The sequence below is a fragment of the Lepidochelys kempii genome, chromosome 9 (genome assembly GCF_965140285.1).
Source record: "Lepidochelys kempii isolate rLepKem1 chromosome 9, rLepKem1.hap1, whole genome shotgun sequence".
In the NCBI taxonomy this organism is placed as follows: domain Eukaryota; kingdom Metazoa; phylum Chordata; order Testudines; family Cheloniidae; genus Lepidochelys; species Lepidochelys kempii.
Genome location: NC_136388.1, coordinates 58,214,948 through 58,223,386, shown reverse-complemented (window position 1 = coordinate 58,223,386; position 8,439 = coordinate 58,214,948).

The following is an 8,439-nucleotide window of genomic DNA, read 5'->3' as shown; positions in this document are numbered from 1 at the left end:
AGCAGCTGCAGTCATCCCCTGGCTCTCAGCCTTACTATTTCTTTTGTCATTTTTGTAAGTAACAACGAGAAATCTCTTTTCCAGGCTTAACATACCTCTAATGAGCTGGGATCCTGTGAAACTCTCTAGGGAGAAGCTGATTGAACATTCCCAATTGTTCCAGTACCAACTTGAAATTCAGGGCCAGCCACCTTCCACTTAGAGCAAAGTTGTTCTGTGAAATAAACAAGCCTGAAAACACCTGTGTCTCTCCCAGCCCTCATGCAAAGCTCAGACAAGTAGGAGATGTAACTAGGGATCAGTGTGGGAGGGTACCTGTTCCATGCCCCTGGCATGGCCCTCAGCAGCTGTGCAGCCATATTGCTAATGCCACTGTAGCTGCAGTTGGAGCCCTATGTGGGGAGTTTATCCCTAGGGGTCTGCATTGTGGCATGCTCCTACCCCCCACTCTTCCTCCTGTGCTACTGGAGAGAGAGAGAGGCTCTGGAGTGCATGCGTGAAATGTCCTGCTGTGCAGCCTCTCCAGCCTGGCCACAATGGAGCTAGGGTGGTTCCACTCCCCTGAGGGTCTTCCCCAGCTGCATAGCAGAGGCAGTGTTTAGGAGAGGGACTCACCCGGAGCTGGACGGGGCTCATACTGCACCTGTTTGCACGAGTGCTCAGCTACACATCCTCCCAGGCAATGTGGCTACCCCATCCTTCCTGCCGCACCGAGCCGATGAGTGAAATGTGTACAATCGCTGTGAGAGATGAGCACAAGGTGATCACGCAACTTCCTTCTCTGGGAAAAATAGGGGGTGAAATGCTTTGAATACACATAGAGTTATACAGAGGTGTGCAGCATTGCTCTAACAGAAAGGCTACAGTGTTCTCCAGCAATACACCGGAATGCTCCAGCTTACTGCTATGCTTGAAGCATGACTGCAGAGCACTGTAGCATGATTGTTATTGCAGGGATGGTGGCTCATCACTGCAGATCTTTGTGACTTCTGTGCAATAAAAGGGAGATACATATTAACTGAGCACACAGGCACACTCAGATAGGGACAATATAGCATTTAAGGCATTCAGATGGAACCCAAACGCACACTTGGGTACACACATGCACATACAGATTGGGAATGGGAGATCTTATTTTTGCCAAATGTAGAAGCCACTTAGAAATAGTGGATTCTAGATTTACAGTAGAACTCAGGCCTGGCAAAAAGCCATCTCTAAGCTCCTGCTGCTGTTTTTCTTATAGGTTATTCCACAATCACCCTCAAAGTATAGCAAGACTTTCAAACAAGAAACATTTTCCTAGCATAGATTAGAAATACTGCACAAGGATTTCTCCCCCTTTCAGATTAAATTTTCACTCAGAAAACAATGGTTTGCAAAATGCAAAACTTTGAAAGATGAACAAATCTGATCTTTAAAAAAGAAATAAAACCTCAAAAACTACTTGTTCCCTTAGCAAGTCACCGGCCCCTCAACCTCCACTTTAGCATGTGCTTAACTGTAAGCACATTAGTACTCCCATTGAAATCAATACGACTACCAAAATTCCTTAAAGTTAAGCATGTGCTTAAGTGTTTTGCTCAGTTGGGCTACAGCTCAGCACGGGGGAGCCATTAGCTATTATTAAGAAAATAGCCTTTGAACCTGCACCTTATGGCTCTGATCCAGCAAAGCACTTAAGTGTGTGTTTAGCTTTAAGCAAGTGAGTCCCATTGACTTCAAATGGGACTGCTTAAAGTTAAGAATGTGCTTAAGTGATATGCTGGATCGGGGCCCCAGTGCTTAGCACCTTACAGGGTCGTCCCCATGGAGTAATCAGTGCACCGTCAGACGTGGTCACCATACCTTGCCATTTCTCTCAATGAATCATAAAAAAAGTTTGCTCTTTTACAAAAGCAGGAACCAAAATGTTTTTTCCAGATGGGGCTCAGCCAGGTGAGGGTTACCCTTTGTCCACCAGACATGCTGCTCCTGGATGCTTTCTTAGAAAATGAAACACATTTTTTCTAACCACGTGTCCCCAGCCCAACTCCAGACTCAGCATTTTTAACAGAAGAAAAAAATTAAACAGAAGTGAAGAAAAAAAAAAGGAAGAGACAAGGCTTTGTAGAGCTTCATTTTCTTCCCCTGGGCTTACAGCTTCTTCCTCAGAGTAAAATCCAAAGGTAGCAGGGCAGCTGATGAAGTGGGAAGGAGGCCTGGGCACAACCCATGGTCTGAATCCCCAGTTTGGGTCATTATTGTGCTCCCTTCTTCGTGAACCTCTAGCCATCGAAGCTGCTCTCTGTTGAGCCAGGATGTAGGCAGAGGTGCTGCCGCTTTTATCAGTACTACAGCAAGCAGCTTCTGAATTCCCCTTCCCCCAGGATGGGACATTCATACTCTTCTTACTCACCTCCAGCAGGGACAGTCCCTGCGCCACAGGTTTGGGGCAATGACGAGGGCTCCTCTTAGATCAAACAAGAAACTGGGGATTTTTACTGGGTTTTCTCCCCTCCCCCCTCTCTTTCTTCTAATTTTCTGGAAACGAAGCACACTCAGTCTCCAGTTTTTCATGCCATTTGGCGCGTTTCACTGCTTTGTGGGGGCGAGGGCTCGTCTTTTTAGCCCTGACCACTTTCAGATAGGCTGTAGGGACTTTACAGCCTAGTTTGTCTCTTTCCCGACTTCCACTCAGCAAATAAAGGGACTTTCTTCTCCTCTTGCACTGACAGCTGGAATTTCTGATGATCTGGTTTAGTGAAAGCTTCGTGGTCATTTCCCAGTCAGGCTTTTCCCCTGCTCCTCACTGTACCTCGGCTGGGGTGACCAGATGTCCTGATATTAGGGGCTTTGTCTTGTATAGGCAGCTATTACCCCCACCTCCACCCCCAACCTAATTTTGCACACTTGCTATCTGGTCATCCTAACCTTGGCAAATCCATATAAAGGGTAGTTGTTTTCATATAGAGCCTGATCATATCTCCCATATGCTCTTAGTGAGCAGTTACTCATGCAAGGAACCCTGGGGATTTCAATGGGTCTACTTGAATGCATAGCTGCTCATCCAAATGAGTAAAGGATTCCTGCAAACTGGCCCTCAGGCATTACAAATAGTAAATAATAATAATCATTTATTATTAATCGAGGCAGACCTGAGTTCTGTTCCTTGCTGTGCTGTTGGCCTGTTAAGTGACCTCGGGCAAGGCCTCTTTGTACCTCAGTTTCCCTATCTGTAAAATGGGGATAATTATAATCTCTTTTGCCAAGCATTTTGAGATCTAGAGTTGAAAAGTGCATTATTAATTAAGTATAATTATATTTACATGTACTATATATGTGCAAGGGATATCCATGTTATAGTCAATATTTTTCTAGAAGATATGCTGTAGTTCACGTATAGCTAAAGGACCTGAAGCAGAAATTGATACAGGAAAATTCTGTGGCCCGTGTTATTCAGGAGGTCAGACTAGAAGATCACAACGACCCCTTCTGGCCTTAAAAATCTATGACAAAATTGCTGAGTTATGTGATACTTTGTATCTGCACCCTGCATCTTTGACCAGTTTCACCTGCACTTTGCCCACTGGAACTACTTCAAACAGTTGCTAAATGCAAAAATAAAAAAACTTGCCACAAAATCCAGCCCTGGACTGATGTGATGAAGTGGGAATTTTCTGTAATATTTTTATGAAGCCTATATGTGACTCAGTTTCCCCTATATGCTGCATTGTTACCAAGTGGGGAAAGGGACTGTTTGCTCTCAGGGCATGCTAGGAGACATGGGTATGGATGTCCCCTAGCTGCCTGGCCTTAGTCGCCATATCAGTGGCGCACCTAAGAAGACAATGACAAACCCAATAACCAGGACATTTGACACTTAGTAACCAATGACCCAGAGGGATATTGATTTTCCTCACCTCTCAGCAGGGAAGCTGAGCAACATCCCCAGCTGGAGAAAAAAGGACAGAGGTGAGAGGTGAGGGATAAGAGTTGGCTGCTGGAAGGTGCCAGGGCTCTCACTGGGAGTCTGACCAAGGAGGGACCAAAGCTAGAACAATGGGGTTCACTACAGCTTGTCTGGGCTCCCCAGAGTGGACTATGCATTAACCTTCATTCCTCTGTGTTAACCTAAGGACTTCCTGTGCTGTGTTCCAGTTCCTAATACACCTGACTTTTGGCAATGCTATAACGTCACTGCAAATGCTGGGTGAGCTGCATTAATCCCCGCAGAGTGTACAAGAGTCTATTTCTGTTGGACTCACTGAACAGAGCTCACAGTGTGAAGCAGGGACCTGAAGGCCCAGAAGCAAAGTCTAAGGAGGTGGTGAACCAATATGGCCTACCCTGAAGGAAGAGTGAGACCCCTTGGGGGTCTGGCACACTAACAGGGTTCTTCCTAGAGACTGTTCCATAGCTGGGGGAGTAGCACCAATCCTGTAGATCCTTGACAACCAGCGACAGATTTAAAAACTGAATATCTCATGAACAGATCAGGCTGGCAACAGGTGTTTAATCACATTGGAAAGAGACTGGGATCCCCCTTTTAATGTCTAGTCCTGGTAGGTTCCAGCTTATCAGTTCTTAAAATCATGAACCCCAATAGCTATTAGTATAGGTTTACGCGTGTGCACGCTGTGACACTCTGTACCTTGAGGGAACACCCAGCACCCCCATGTTCATCCTTATAAAATGATTGCATGGGATCCAATGCAAAGTTTGTCTTGTCAGGTGTCTTTGGAAGGCTCATGATGTACTGAGCATTGTTGTTATAGTGATGTTATAGGTTATAATTTCACTTATATAGTTATGAGACTGAAAATGTATCCTCATGGCTTAAAGCAAGCCCAGACAAAAACTCTCCAAGAGCAGAAAGGCAGTTCATCATGGCAGGTATGGGACAAACCAAGCCCAGCCTCACAGGAACAAAAGACCCTGGCTTAGGCAGCAACAAAAGAATCTGTTAGACTCTTGAAGGAGTCACCCCCCTTCCTTTGGTCAGTTTGGAACTGCAATGAGGTAATGCTGACCTGACTCTGAAGTGGGGGGCAAAGCCAAGAGGGAAGAAAGGACATGAAAAAAAGGGAAAAACATTTGCCATGGCTCTCTCTCTCTCTCTTCCACCTACATCTACAGACACCACCACCACCACCAAGCGACTGAAGCACTGATCAAAGGGGAGAGCCTGGCTGAAGAGCAACCAGCCAGCCTGTGGTGAGAAGCATCTAAGTTTGTAAGGACATTAAAAGTGTTAAAAGCAGCTTAGAATGCATTTTGCTTTTATTTCATTTGACCAAATCTGACTTGTTATGGTTTGACTTAGAATCACTTAGAATCTATCTTTATAGTTAGTAAATCTGTTTGTTTATTCTACCTGAAGCTGTGCGTTTGGTTTGAACCATGTCAGAGGCTCCCCTTGGGAGAACAAGCCTGGTACATTTCAATTTCTTTGTTAAATTGACAAACTCATATAAGCTTGCAGTGTCCAGTGGGCATAACTGGACACTGCAAGACGGAGGTTCCTAGGGTTGTGTCTGGGACCGGAGACATTGGCTAGTATCATTCGCTTGCAAGTAGCTGGGAGCAGCTTACATGCCAGAGGCTGTGTATGAACAGCCCAGGAGTGGGGGTCCTCACAGCAGAGTGAGGTAAGGCTGGCTCCCAGAGTCAAGGATTGGAATGGCCTAGCAGATCATTGGTCCGGATAACACCGGAGGGGAGCATTTCCCTCTGTCTCTCATAAACACACACACTCTCTCTCTCACTCACTCACTCATTCTACCTCCTTTATTCTCCTTAAATATTGGTTGGGAATATTTTTTTTCTGGGACGTCCAAGTATCTTTGGAGCTTCTTTCCCTGTGGAATCACATTAAAAACCTGATGTTAAATACAGCCCTTTTTCGGCTTGCTGAAAACTAAGTTGGTGAGATGACTGCCTGGCTCCCCAGGTGCTTGGGTAGTGCTAATAATGCAAAGAGCAGATTTCACCTTTTGCAAAGGGTAAATTAATTCTCCTTTCAGTATGTGCTAGACACCAGGATTAAAGATAAAGGGCTTAGTTCTCAGTTACTCCATCCCTAAGCCTGGGGCTGTCTAACAGAGCAGGCTCCACTATCTGTCATAGAATCATAGAAGATTAGGGTTGGAAGAGACCTCAGGAGGTCATCTAGTCCAACCCCCTGCTCAAAGCAGGACCAACACCACCTCATCATCCCAGCCAGGGCTTTGTCAAGCCGGGCCTTAAAAACCTCTAAGGATGGAGATTCCACCGCATCCCTAGGTAACCCATTCCAGTGCTTCACCACCCTCCTAGTGAAACAGTGTCTCCTAATATCCAACCTAGGCCTCCCCCACTGCAACTTGAGACCACTGCTCCTTGTTCTGTCATCTGGTACCACTGAGAACAGCCTAGCTCCATCCTCTTTGGAACCCCCCTTCAGGTAGTTGAAGGCTGCTATCAAATCCCCCCTCACTCTTTTCTTCTGCAGACTAAACAAGCCCAGTTCCCTCAGCCTCTCCTCATAAGTCATGTGCCCCAGCCTCCTGATTATTTTCGTTGCCCTCCGCTGGACTCTCTCCAATTTGTCCACATCTCTTTCTGTAGTGGGGGCCGAAAACTGGATGCAATACTCCAGATGTGGCCTCACCAGTGCCGAATAGAGAGGAATAATCACTTCCCTTGATCTGCTGGCAATGCTCCTACTAATGCAGCCCAATATGCCATTAGCCTGCTTGGGAACAAGGGCACACTGCTGACTCATATCCAGGTTCTCATCCACTGTAATCCCCAGGTCTTTTTCTGCAGAACTGCTCCTTAGCCAGTTGGTTCCCAACCTGTAGCGGTGCATGGAATTCTTCCTTCCTAAGTGTAGGACTCTGCACTTGTCCTTGTTGAACCTCATCAGATTTCTTTTGGCCCAATACCCCAATTTGTCCAGGTCCCTCTGGACCCTATCCCTAGCCTCCAGTATACGTACCTCTCCCCACAGCTTAGTGTCATCCACAAACTTGCTGAGGGTGCAATCTATCTCATCGTCCAGATCATTAATAAAGATGTTGAACAAAGCCGGTCCCTGGGGCACTCCACTTGATACTGGTTGCCAACTAGACATTGAGCCGTTGATCACTACCCATTGAGCCCGATAATCTAGACAGTTTTCTATCCACCTTATAGTCCCTTCATCCAATCAATACTTTATTTAACTTGCTGGCAAGAATACTGTGGGAGACCATATCAAAAACTTGGCTAAAGTCAAGCTATATCACATCCACTGCTTTCCTCATATCCACAGAGCCAGTTATCTCATCATAGAAGGCAATCAGGTTGGTCAGGCATGACTTTCCCTTGGCAAATCCATGTTGACTGTTCCTGATCACCTTCCTCTCATCCAAGTGCTTCAAAATGGTTTCCTTGAGGACCTGCTCCATGATTTTTCCAGGGACTGAGGTGAAGCTGACCGATCTGTAGTTCCCCAGGTTCTCCTTCCCTTTTTTAAAGATGGGCACTATATTTACCTTTTTCCAATTGTCTGGGACCTCCCCCGATGGCCAAGAGTTTTCAAAGATAATGGCCAATGGCTCTGCAGTCACAGCCAATTCCCTCAGCACCCTTGGATGCATTAGATCTGGACCCATGGACTTGTGCAAGTCCAGCTTTTCTAAATAGTCCTTAACCTGTTCTTTCACCATTGAGGGCTGCTCACCTACTCCCCATGCTGTGCTGCCCAGTGCAGTAGTCTGGGAGCTGACCTTGTCTGTGAAGACTGAGGCAAAAAAACCATTCAGTACTTCAGCTTTTTCCACATCATCTGTCACTAGGTTGCCTCCCTCATTCATTAAGGGTCCCACACTTTCCCTGACCTTTTTCTTGTTGCTAACATACCTGTAGAAACCCTTCTTGTTACCCTTCATATCCTTTGCTAGCTGCAACTCCAGTTGTGTTCTGGCATTCCTGATTACACCCCTGCATGCTCTAGCAATATTTTTATACTCCTCCCTAGTCACCTGACCAAGTTTTCACTTCTTGTAAGCTTTCTTTTTGTGTTTAAACTCACTGAAGATTTCACTGTTTAGCCAAGCTGGTTGCCTGCCATATTTGCTATTCTTTCTGCACATCGGGATGGTTTGTTCCTTTGCTCTCAGTAAGGCTTCTTTAAAATACAGCCAGCTCTCCTGGACTTCCTTCTCCCTCATATTAGCCTCGCAGAGGATCCTGCCCATCAGCTCCCTAAGGGAGTCAAAGTCTGCTTTTCTGAAGTCCAGGGTCCGTATTTTGCTACTCTCCTTTCTTCCTTTTGTGAGGATCCTGAACTCAACCATCTCATGGTCACTGTCCTGCCATCCCATATTGTTACCAGATTTCCCTGTTACTTTGTGGTATGCTCATTTATTAGGGTTACTCTTCTGGGAGAGGGTGCTCTATAATTCTATCAATGTACTGCTTGTGTCACTTATGCTC